A 12,361-nucleotide genomic window follows, 5' to 3' on the forward strand; every position below is an offset into this window, starting at 1 on the left:
TTTTGAGTTTAATCAGGGGAGTCAGGCACTGATTCATGTGGAAGCGTGGAACTCCACTTTCCAGTCGAGGTGTCAAAAGGCTGTCAGGCCGCATGTCGAGTTGAGGTGGGGAAGCTGGGCTTTGTCTAGAGGTGCAACAGGGGATTCAGGCCTCCGTTCGTGTGGTGAGGGCATACTCGGTGTTCCATTTGAGGCCGTGCAGGGAAATCAGGCCTTATCTTGAGCTGAGGAGGAACTCGGTGTCCTTTGGTCTTGCAGCAGCAACAGCGGGGTTCTTCTCGCGTTTCAACAGGTAGACTGGCCTCCTCTTGAGGTGCGAGGGGAGAATTTGGATTCCTCTCGAGTCGAAGCAGGGGAATCGGTCCTCATCTCAGGATGAGGTTGGGAACACGTGTCTCTTCTTGACTTGCGGTGGAACACTTGGGATTCCCCCTGACTTGCAATGGGTCTCTGGGGGAACCTATTGAGTTGCATAATGGGAGTCAAGCCTCCTTCCAAGTTTGAGAGGAAACTCGGGATTGCTCTTGAGTAGCTGCAGAGGAAATGGGCCTGATGTCGCGTTGTTGGGTGAATCTCGTGGTTTTTTTTTTTTTTTCTCGACTTGTGGTGGGAAGTTTTGGGTTCCTCTCGAGTTGTGACGGTGACCTCAGGGAACCTCTCGTATGGCCTCAGTGAAGTCAGCCCTCCTTGAAGTTGTGAGGGTGTCCTGGGGATTCCTCTCAAGTCATTACAGGGGAATAGGTCTTCATCTCGAGATGAGGCGGGAAACTCAGGGTTCCTCTCGAGTTGCGTCAGGGACCTCAAGTTTCCCATTGAATTTTAACTGGGAAGTGTGGCCTCATCTCGTTTGGAGGCATGGAACTCCGCTTTCCTCTCGAGTTGTATACTGGGTGTCAGGAATCCTGTCGAGTTCAGGCCGGAAACATATGTGTTTTGTAGAGGTGCAACAGGGGAGGTAGACCTCCCTTTATGTTGTGAAGGGGTGCTTACAGTTCCACTTGAGTCGCTGCCTGGGAATCAGGCGTTATCTGGAGTTGAGTGCATACTTGGTGTCCTTTCGATTTTTGGCAGGAACCATGGGATTCCTCTCGAGTTTCAATAGGTGAGATTTGTCTCCTCTAGAGGTGTGAGGGTAAAGTTGAGGGAGGGGTTTCCCCCCTCATCTAGAGATGAGTTGAGGAACACGAGGCCCTTCTCGAGTTGTCGGAAACTCATGCTTCCTCTCAAACTATGTCACGTATCTCCAGGAACCTCTTGAGTTGCATAAAGTGAGTCAAGACTCCTTCCAAGTTTTGAGAGGGCACTGGGGATTGCACTTGAGGTGCTGCAGGAGAAATGGGCCTCATCTCCCTTTGAGGGGGGAGTGGCTTGGTTTTCTCGAGTTGCAGTAAGAAGCTTGGGGTTCCTCTTGACTTGCGGCGGGAACTTCATGGACCCTCTCGTTTTGCTTCAGGGAAATTAAGGCTCCTTTCGAGTTGTGAGGAGCAGCACTGGAATGCTGTGGAGTCACTGCAGGAAAATGGGGCCTCATCTCGCATTGAGGGGCGATTTTGTGGTGTTTCTCTAGTTGCAGCATGAAGCTTTGGATTCCTTTCGAGTGGTGACAGGGATCTCTGGGAACCTCTCTTCTTGCGTCAGGGAAGTCAAGTCTCCTCTCAAGTTGTGAGGGGGAGCGCGGGTTTGCTCTCTAGACACTGCAAGGGAATCGGGCCTCATTTTGCATTGAAGGCGGGATCTCGTGGTGTTTTTCGAGGTGCAGCAGAAAGTTTGGGTTTCTCTCGAGTTGTGTCGTGGACCTCAAAGTACCTTTCCTGTTGCGTATGGGAAATCAGGCCTCCATTCAAGTTGCGAGGGGCACATCAAGATTACTCTCCAGTCGCTGCTGGGGAATAGGGAATCATCTCAAATTGAGGCGGAATACTCAGTGGTCCTCTCCAGTTGCGACAGGCTTCTCAGTGTTCTTATGGAGTTTAAACAGGGGAGTTGGGCCTTGTCTCATTTTGAGGGATGGAACTCCGCTTTTTTCTCGAGGTGCATAAGGGGGGGGGCATCCCTCCTGTCGGGTTCAGGCAATGACTTCTGCTTTTTGTAGAGGTGCAACAGTGGAGTCAGAACTCCCTTCGTGTTGTGAGGGGATACTCGAGAGTCCATTCGAGTCACTGCAGGGGAATCAGGCCTTTTCTCGGGTTGAGGGGGAACTCGGTGTTCTTTCAACTTGCAACAGGAACCGCTCGGTTCTCAGGAGTTTCAACAGGTGAAAGAGGCTTCCACTTGAGTTTCAAGGGAAAGCCAGATTCCTCTCGAGTCAAAGCAGGGGAATCGGCCCTCCTCTAGAGATTAGTTGGGGTAAACGTGGCTCTTCTCGAGTTGTGGCTGAAATCTCGCCGTTCCACTCAAGCTGCGAAATGTCAGGTATCTTGGGGAACCACTTGAGTTGCATAAAAGGAGTCCACCGTACTTTCAATTTTCAAGTGGAGACTCGGGATTTCTGTTGAGGCACTGTAAGGGAAAGGGCCTCATCGCGTGTTGAGGGGCACTCTTGTGGTCTTTTCTGAAATTGCGGCCAGAAGCATTGGGTTCCTCTCCACTTGCTTTGGGGACCTCAGGGAACATCTCATTTTCCTCAGTAACGTGATGTCTCCTTTCAAGTTACGAGAGGCATGCTGGGATTCCTCTTCAGTCACTGCAGGGGAATAGGGCTTCATCTTGAGTTGAACCGGGAATCTCAGGTTCTTCTCCAGTTGCCAACAGGGATCTCGGGGTTCTTAAAGAGTTTCCACAGGGGAGGTAGGCCTCATCTCCTTTTGAGGCATGGAACTCCGCTTTCCTCTGGAGGTGCAAAAGGCATGTCAGGTCTCCTGACGAGTTGAGGCAGGGAACTTGGGCCTTTTCTAGAGTTGCAACAGGAGAGTCAAACCTCCCTTCGTGTTTTGAGGGGATATTTGGATTCCATTCGAGTCAGTGCAGGGGAATCAGGCCTTTTCTGGGTTTGAATGGTATCTCGCTGTCCTTTCAACTTGCCCTAGGAATCACGTGGTTCTCAGACATTTCAATAGGTGAGACAGACCTCCACTTGAGGTGTAAGGGGGGAATGGGTGGTCTCATCTTGTATTGATGAGGCAAACTCGGTCTTTTTGTAGAGGTGCAACAAGGGAGTTAGACCTGCCTTTGTGTTATGAGGGGATTTTTGGGCTTCCACTCAAGTCATTGCATGGGAATCAGGCCTTATCTCGAGTTGAGTGTGAACCCAGTTTCTTTTCGACTTTTGGGTGAACCTGCGGGATTCCTTTCATGATTCAATAGTTGAAACTGACCTCCTCTTGAAGCGTGAGGGGAAAGTCTGGATTTCTCTCGAGTTGAAGCAGGGGTTTCCTCCTTCATCTCAAGATGATTTGGGGATCATGGGGCTCTTCTCGAGTTTTTGTTGGAAACTTGGGGTTCCTCTCGAATTACTTTGCATATCTCTTGGAACTTCTGAGTTGCATAAAGTGAGTCAAGACTTTTTTAAAAGTTTTGAGAGAGCACTCGGGATTGCTCTCAAGTTGCTGCAGGGGAAATTGGCCTCATCTCTTGTTGAGGCGGGAATCGTGTGTGTGTGTGTGTGTGTGTGTGTGTGTGTGTGTGTGTGTGTGTTTGTGAGTTGCAGCTGGAAGCTTGGGTTTCCTGAGTTGCCATGGGGACTTCAAGGAACCTCTCATGTTGCTTCAGGGAAGTCAAGTCTCCTTTTGATTTGTGAGGGGGAGCGCTGGATTGCTCTCCAGTCACTGCAGGGTAATCGGGCCTCATCTGGCACTGAGGGAGGAATCTCGTGGTGTTTTTCGAGTTGCAGTGGGAAGTTTGGTTTCCTCTCAAGTTGTGTCGGGGACCTCAAGGAGCCTTTCATGTTGCCTCTGGGAAATCAGGCCTCCTTTCAAGTTGCAGGAGCACTCTTCTGGATTTCTCTCGAGTTTCTTCAGGGGAATCAGGCTCATGTCCATTTGAAGCAGGAATCTCCTGGCTCCTTTCCAGTTGTGCCACATATCTCTGGGTCCCTATCGAGTTTCAACAGGGGAGTCAGGCCTCAGCTTCTTTTGAGGCATGGAAACCCACTTTCCTCTCGAGTTGTAAAATGGGTGTCAGACCTCCTGTCAAGTTCAGGTGGGGATCATGGGCAATATCTTGAGTTACAAGGGTGTCATGCCTCCCTTTGGGCTGTGAGGAGATAATTGGGGATCCATTCACGTTGGTTCATGTGAATCAGCCCTCATCTCCAGTTGAGGGGAAACTTGGCGTCCTTTGGAAATGAGTCAGGAACCGCAGGGTTCCTCTCGACTTCAATAGGTGAGATAGCCCTCCTCTTGAGGTCCGAGGAGAAAGTAGCTATTCCACTCGAGTATTAGCAGGTTAATGGCTGTCATCTCTGGATGAAATGAGGAACACAGGGCTCTTCTTGAGTTGTGGTGGGAAACTCGGGGCTCCTCTTGAATGGTGATGGGTGTGTCAGGAATCTTCTTGAGTTGCATAAAGGGAGTCAAGCCCTTCTTTCGAGTTTCAAGAGGGAACTCAAGATTGTCTCGAGGCACTGCAGGGGAACAGGGCCTCCTCTCACGTTGAGGGGAGAATCTGGTGTTGTTTCTCCAGTAGTGGCGGGAAGGTTTGGGTTCCACTCAAGTTGTGACAGGGACCTTGGGGAACCTCTCATGGTGCCTCAGGGATGTCAGGATTCCTTTTGAGTCACTTCAGGGAAATAGGGCTTCATGCCGAGTTGAGGCAGGAAATTCAGTGTTCCTCTCCAGTTATGACGTGGTCTCGGAGTTCCTATCGATTTTCAACAGGGGAGTCAGTCCTCGGCTCATATTGAGACATGGAAATCCACTTTCCTCTCGAGTTGTAAAATGAGTGTCAGAACTGTTGAGTTCAGGTGGGGATCTTGGGCAATTTCTAGAGGTGCGACAAAGATGTCACACCTCCCTTCAGGTTGTAAGGAGATACTCGGGTTTCCATTCACATTGGTGCATGCAAATCAGCCCTCATCTCGAGTTGAGGGGAAACTTGGTGTCTTTTCAAATTGTGGTAGGAACCGCGGGTTTCCTCTCCAGTTCAATAGGTGTGATCAGCCTCCTCTTGAGGTCCGAGGAGAAAGTCTTTATTCCACTAGAGTATCAGCAGGTTAATGGCTCTCATCTCTAGATGAGGTGGGGAACACAGGGCTCTTCTCGATTTGTGGTGGGAAACTCGGGGTTCCTCTAGAGTGGTAACGGGTGTCTCGGGAATCTTCTTGAGTTGCATAAAGGGAGTCAAGCCCTCCTTCCGAGTTTCGAGAGGGAACTCAGGATTGTCTCGAGGCACTGCAGGGGAACAGGGCCTCCTCTCACGTTGAGGGGAGAATATGATGGTGTTTCTCCAGTAGCGGTGGGAAGGTTTGGGTTCCACTTAAGTAGTGACGGGGACCTCGGGGAACCTCTCATGGTGCCTCAGGATTCCTTTTGAGTCGCTGCAGGGAAATAGGGCTTCATGTCGAGTTGAGGCAGGGAATTCAGTGTTTCTCTCCAGTTGTGATGGGGACTCAGGGTTCCTATCGAGTTTCAACAGGGGAGCCAGGCCTCGTCTCATTTTGAGGCATGGAACTCCGGTTTCCTCTTGAGTTATAAAAGGGGTGTCATGCCTATTGTCAAATTGAAAAGGGGAACATGGGCTTTTAATAGGGGTGCAACAGGATTGTCAGACCTCCCTTCAGTTTGTGAGTGAATACCCGGGATTCCATTTGAGTCGGTTCACGGAAATCAGGGCTTATCTTGAGTTGAGGGGGAACTCGGTGTTCTTTCAACTTGTGGCAGGAACGGCGGGTTTTCTCTCGAGTTCCAATAAGTGAGACAGGCCTCCTCTTGAGGTGCGATGGGAAACAGGATTCCTCTTGAGTTGAAGCAGAGGAATCGGCCTTCATCTCGAGATGAGGTAGGGAACACGGGGCTCTTCTCGTATTGTGGCAGGAAACTCTGGGTTCCTCTCGAGTTGCTACTGGGTCCTGAGGGAACCCCTCGTGTTGCTTCAGGGAAGTCAAGTCCCCTTTCAAGTTTTGAAGGGGAGCACTGGATGGCTCTTTAGTCACCACAGGGAAATCAGGCCTCATCTCACATTGAGAGAGGAATCTCGTGGTGTTTCTTGAGTTGCAGCAGGAAGCTGTGGGTTCCTGTCGAGTTGCCTCGGGTATCTCAGGGAACTTCTCCTGTTGCCTCAAGGAAGTCAGGCCTCCTTTCGAGTTGTGAGGGAAACCCCTGGATTCCTCTCAACTCGCTTCAGGGGAATTGGGCCTCATCACGTGTTGAGGTGGGAAATTCAGTGCTCCTCTCCAGTTGTGCCAGTGATCTCAGGGTTCCTATTGAGTTTCAATAGGGGAGTCAGGCCTTGTCTCATTTTAAGGCATGGATCTCCGCTTTCCTCCTGAGTTGTGAAAGGGGTGTCAGGACTCCTGTCGAGGTGAGGCGGGGAAATTAGGCTTTTTTTTGCAGGTGCAACAGGGGAGTCAGACTCCATTCATGTAGTGAGGCATTACTTGTTGTTCTATTCAAGTCGCTTCAGGGGAATATGTCCTCATCTCGAGTTGAGCCGGAAACTCATGGTTCCTGTCCAGTTGCAAGAGGGATCTCGGGGTTCCTATTGAGTTTCAACAGGGGAATCAGGCCTCCAGTCCTGCTGAAGCATGAAACTCAGCTTCCCTCTCGAGTGGTAAAAGGGGTGTCAGGCCTCCTGTTGAGTTGAGGTAGGGAGCTGGGGCTTTTTTAGAGGTGAAACACAGGAGTCAGACCTCCTTTTGTGTTGTGAAAGCATACTCATTGTTCCATTTGAGTCGGTGCAGGGGAATCAGGCCTTACCTCGAGTTGAGGGAAAACTTGCTGTCCTTTTGACTTGCCACAGAACCGAGGGGTTCCTCTTGAGTTCAATAGGTGAGACAGGCCTCATCTTGAGGTTCGAGGGGAATGTGAGGATTCCTCTGGAGTCGAAGCAGGGGAAGCAGCCCTCATCTTGAGATGAGGTGGGGAATACGCGTATCTTCTTGAGTTGTGACGGGAAACTCGAGGCTTCCTTCAAGTGTTGATGGTTATCTTGGGGAACCTCTTGAGTTGCATAAAGGGAATCAAGCCTCCTTTCGAGTTTCAAGAGGGAACTCCGGATTGCTCTTGAGGTGCTGCAGGGAAAAGGGCCTTATCTCACGTTGAGTGGGAAATCTTGTGGTTTTTCTCAGGTTGTGGCAGGAAGTGTGGAGTTCCTCTCAAGTGGCGACGGGGACCTCATGGAACCTCTCCTCTTGCCTCAGGGAGGTCAAGTCTCCTTTCAAGTTCCAAAAGGGACGGCGGGATTGCTCTCCAGTCACTGCAGGGGAATAGGGCCTCATGTTGAGTTGATGTGGCAAACTCAGGGTTCCTCTCCATTTGCGGCAGGGATCTCGGGGTTCCTATTGAGTAAACTGCGAGTCAGGCCTCAACTCTTATTGATGCTTGGAACTCTGCTTTTCTCTCAAGTTGCAAAAGGGGTGTCAGGTCTCCTGTCCAGATGGGGCGGGGATCTAGGGATTTTTCAGAGGTGCAACAAGAGCGTCACACCTCCCTTCGTGTTGTGAGGGGATACTCAGAGTTCCATTCACGTCAGGGATTCATCCCTTATTTCGAGTTGAGGGGAAACTCGGTGTCCTTTTGACTTGAGGCAGGAAAGTCAGGGTTCCTCTCGTGTTTCAATGGGTGAGAAAGGCCTCCTCTTTATGTGCAAGGGGAAAATCTGTTTCCCTCTTGAGACGAAGCAGGGGAATTGGCCTTCATCTCGAGATGAAGTGAGGAACATGGGGCTCTTTTTGAGAAGTGCTGGGAATTCGGGGCTTCTCTCGAATTACCTTGTGTATCTCGGGGAATCTCATGAGTTACATAAAGGGAATCAAGCTTCCTTTTGAGTTTTGAGAGGACACTTGGGATTGTTCTTGAGGCACTGCAGGGGAAAAGGTCCTCATCTTCTGTTAATGGAGGCATCTCATGGTTTTTCTCGAGTTGCGGCATGAAGCTTGGGGTTCCTCTCAAGTTGCGATGGGGACCTCTGGGAACCTCGCATGTTACCTCAGGGAAGTCATGTCTCCTTTTGAGTTGCGAGGGGGAGCATGGGATTGCTTTCGAGTCACTGCAAGGAAATCGGGTATCATCTCGCAGTGAGAGGGGAATTTCATGGTGTTTCTTGAGTTGTGCCATGAAGCTTTGAGTTCCTCTCGAGTTGTGACAGAGACAGCAGGGAACCTGTCATGTTGCCTCAGGTGAGTCAGGCCTCCTTTCAATTGTGAGGGGCACCTCGGAATCCTCTCGAGTCTCAGCAAGCAAATAGGACCTCATTTTGAGTTGAGGTGCAAAACTCAGCATTCCTGTCCAGTTGTGACAGGGATCTCTGGGTTCCTATTGAGTTTTACAAGGGAGTCAGGCCTCAGCTCGTGTTGAGGCATGGAACTCTGCTTTCTTCTCAAGTTGTAAAAGGGGTATCAGGCCTCCTGTCGAATTGACATGGGGAACTGAGGCGTTTTCTAGAGGTGCAGCAGGGGATTCAGACCTCCCTTCTTATTGTGGAGGCATATCTCACAATGTGGGGTCCAATTCGAGTTGGAGCAGGGGAATCAGGCCTTATCTCGAGTTGTGTGGGAACTTGCTGTCCTTTCAACTTGCAGCATGAAACCCAGTGTTCCTTTCAAGTTTCAATAGGTGAGACAGGCCTCCTCTTGAGGTGTGAGGGGAACCTTTGGATGTCTCTCGAGTTGCTGCAGGTGAATAGGGCTTCATCTCGAGTTGAGGTGGGAAACTCAGTGTTTCTCTCCAGTTTCGACAGGGATCTCGGGGTTCCTACTGAGTTTCAATAGGGGAGTCAGGCTCATTTCATGTTGAGGCACGGAACTCCGCTTTCCTCTCGAGTTGTAAAAGGAAAGTCAGGCCTCATCACATGTTCAGGCGGGGCTCTTGGGCTTTTTCTAGAGGTGCAAAAGGGGAAGCAGTCCTCCCTTTGTGTTTTGAGAGGTGTACTCGGGCTTCCATTCGAGTCAGTGCAGGGGAATCAGGCTTAATCTCGAGTTGAGGGGGAAGTCAGTGTTCTTTGGATTTGCAGCAGGAACCGAGAGGTTTCTCTCGAGTTTCAATAGGTGAGACAGGCCTCCTCTTAAGGTGTGAGGGAAAACTCGGGATTCCTCTTGAGTCAAAGAAGGCAAATCGACCCTCATGTCGAGACGAATTAGGGAACATGGGGCACTTCTCCAGTTAGGTGGGAAATCTGGTGTTTCTCTCAAGTTCTGACTGGTATCTCAGGCTCAGGGAACCCCTTGAGTTACATAATGGGAATAAAGCCTACTTTTGAGTTTCGAGAGAGAACTCGGAATTGCTCTCAATCACTGCAGGGAAAAGGGCATCATCTCGTGTTGAAGGGGGCATCTCTTGGTTTTTCTCGGGTTGTGGTAGTAAGTTTGGGGTTCCTTTTGAGTTGTGACAGGGACTTAAGGGAGGCTCTCATCTTGCCTCAGGGAAGTCAAGTCTCTTTTCGAGTTGTGAAGGGGAGTGCAGAATTGCTCCTGAGTCACTGCAGGGGAATCGAGCCTCATCTTGCATAGAGCGGGAAATCTCGTGGTGTTTCTCAAGTTGCAGCAGGAGGGTTCGTGTTCGTCTCGAGACGTGACAGAATCCTCAGTGACCCTCTCACGTTGTGTCAGGGAAAGCAGGCTTCATTTCAAGTTGAGAGTGGCACCTTGAGATTGCTTTGGAGATGCTTTAGGGGAATCGGGCCTCATCAGGATTTGAGGCGGGAAACTCAGGGCTCCTCTCCAGTTGCCACAGGAATCTAAGGGTTCCTATCGGGTTACAAACTGGGAGTCAGACCTCGTCTCATTTTGAGGCATGGAACTCCTGTTTCCTCTCGAGTTGTAAACTGGGAGTCAGGACTTCTGTCGAGTTCAGGTGGGAATATTGGGCTTTTTGTACAGGTGCAACAGGGGAGTCAGACCTCCCTTCATGCTGTGAAGTCATACTCGTGGTTCCACTTCAGTCAGTGTAGGAGAATAAGGCCTTACCTTGAGTTGAGGGGGAAAATAGGTGCCATTTCACCTTGCAGCAGGAATCTAGGGATTCCTCTCAAGTTCAATAGGTGAGACAGGCCTCCTCTCGAGGTGTGAGGGGATTTTCATGATTCCTCTCGGGTTGAAGCAGGGGAAAGCGGCCCTCATCTCGAGATGAGGTGGGGAACACGGGTCTCTTTTCAAGTTGAGGTGTGAAATTCAGGGTTCATCTCCAGTTGCGACTGGGATCTCAGACTTCCTATCGAGTTTCAACAAGTGAGTCAGCCCTCATCTCGTTTTGAGGCATATAACTCCTCTTTCCTCTCGAGTTGTAAAAGTGTGTCAGGACCCCTGTCAAGTTCAGGCATGGTCCTGACACATTTTTACAACACGAGAGGAAGGAGAAGGCAATGGCACCCCACTCCAGTACTCTTACCTGGAAAATCCCGTGGATGGAGGAGCCTGGTAGGCTGTAGTCCATGGGGTCGCTAAGAGTCAGGCACGACTAAATGACTTCACTTTCACTTTTCACTTTCATGCATTGGAAAAGGAAATGGCAACCCACTCCAGTATTCTTGCCTGGAGAATCCCAGGGACAGGGGAGCCTGGTGGGCTGCCATCTATGGAGTTGCAGAGTCGGACACGACTGAAGCGACTTAGCAGCAGTAGCAGCAGTAGCTAGATGTGCATCAGGAGAGTCAGACCTCCCTTCATGTTGTGAGGGGATATGCGGGGATCCATTTGAGTCGTTGCTGGGGAATCAGGCCTTGTATAGACTTGAGAGACAACTCGGAGTCCTTTCAACTGTGGCAGGAACCGTGGGGTTCCTCTTGAGTTTCAGTGGGTGAAACAGGCCTCCTCTTGATGTGTGAGGGGAAAGTTGGTTTTCCGATGAGTCGAAGCAGGGGAATAGGTCATCATCTCCGGATGAGGTGGCGAACATGGGGACCTTCTCGAGTTGTGGCTTGAGACTCGGGGTTCATCTCGAGTGTTGATGGGAATCTCGGGGAACCTCTTAGTTGCATAAATGGTGTCAAGCCCTCCTTTCGAGTTTCAAGAGAGAACCCTGGATTGCTCTCGAGGCGCTGCAGGGTAAAAGAGCCTCATCTAGCGTTGAGGGGGTAATCTCGTGGTGTTTCTCGAATTGCAGCAGGAAGGTTTGGGATTCTCTTGAGTTGCGACGGGTTGTCAGGGAACCTCTCATGTTGCCTCAGAGACGTCGGGCTTTCTTTTAAGTTGTGAGCTGCACCTCAGGATTCCATTGAGTCACTGCAGGTACATAGAGCCTCATTTTGCGGTGAGGTGGTAATCTCGTGGTTTTTCATCAGTTTTGGCGGGAATCTTGGGTTTCCTCTTGCATGGTGACGGTAGTCTTGGGGAACCTCTTGAGTTGTGTAAAGGGAGTCAAGAGTGAACGTGGGATTGCTCGAGGCGCTGCTGTGGAAAAAAGCCTCATATTGCCTTCGGGGAGTATCTCGTTGTTTATCCTAAGTTGCGGCAGGAAGCTTGGGGTTTCTCTCGAGTTGTGACAGAGATCTCAGGGATCCTCTCCTGTTGCCCGGGGAAATCAAGCCTCCTTTCAAGCTGCGAGGGGCACATCGGGATTTCTCTCGAGTTGCTTCAGTGGAATAGGGCCTCATTTTGTGTTGAGGCGGGAAACTCAGTGCTCCTCTCCAATTGCACCAGGGATCTCGGGATTCCTATTGAATTTCAAAAGGGGAGTCAGGCCTCATCTCCTTTTTAGGCATGGATCTCCGCTTTCCTCCCGAGTTATAAAATTGTTGTCAGGTCTCCTGTCTCATTGAGGCAGGGGAAAGGGGACACTTTGGAGGTGCAACAAGGGAGACAGACCTCCATTCATGTAGTGAGGAAATACCTGGGGTTCCATTCTAGTCGCTGCAGGGGAAATGGGCCTCATCTCCCGTTGAGAGGGGAATCTCTTGGTTTCTCGAGTTGCAGATTGAAGCTTAGGGTTCCTCTTGATTTGCTACAGGAACCCCAGGGAATCTCACGTGCTATCTCAGGACTGTCAAGTCTCCTTTCGAGGTGCAAGGAGGAGCACAGGATTGCTCTAGAGCCACTGCATGGGAATCAGGCCTTATCTGGAGTTTAGTGCATACTCAGTGTCCTTTCGACTTTTGGCAGGAACCGTGGGATTCCTCTCGAGTTTCAATAGGTGAGACTGGCCTCCTCTTGAGGTGTAAGGATAAAGTGGAAGGAGGGGTTTCCCCCTCATTTTGAGATGAGTTGAGGAACAAGGGGCCCTTCTCAAGTTGTCAGAAGCTCGTGCTTTCTCTCAAACTACGTCGCGTATCTCTG

Source organism: Bos grunniens, chromosome 29 (assembly GCF_055505025.1).
Source record: "Bos grunniens cultivar Pamir isolate PY7600 chromosome 29, Bosgru_T2T1.0, whole genome shotgun sequence".
Taxonomy (NCBI): Eukaryota; Metazoa; Chordata; class Mammalia; order Artiodactyla; family Bovidae; genus Bos; species Bos grunniens.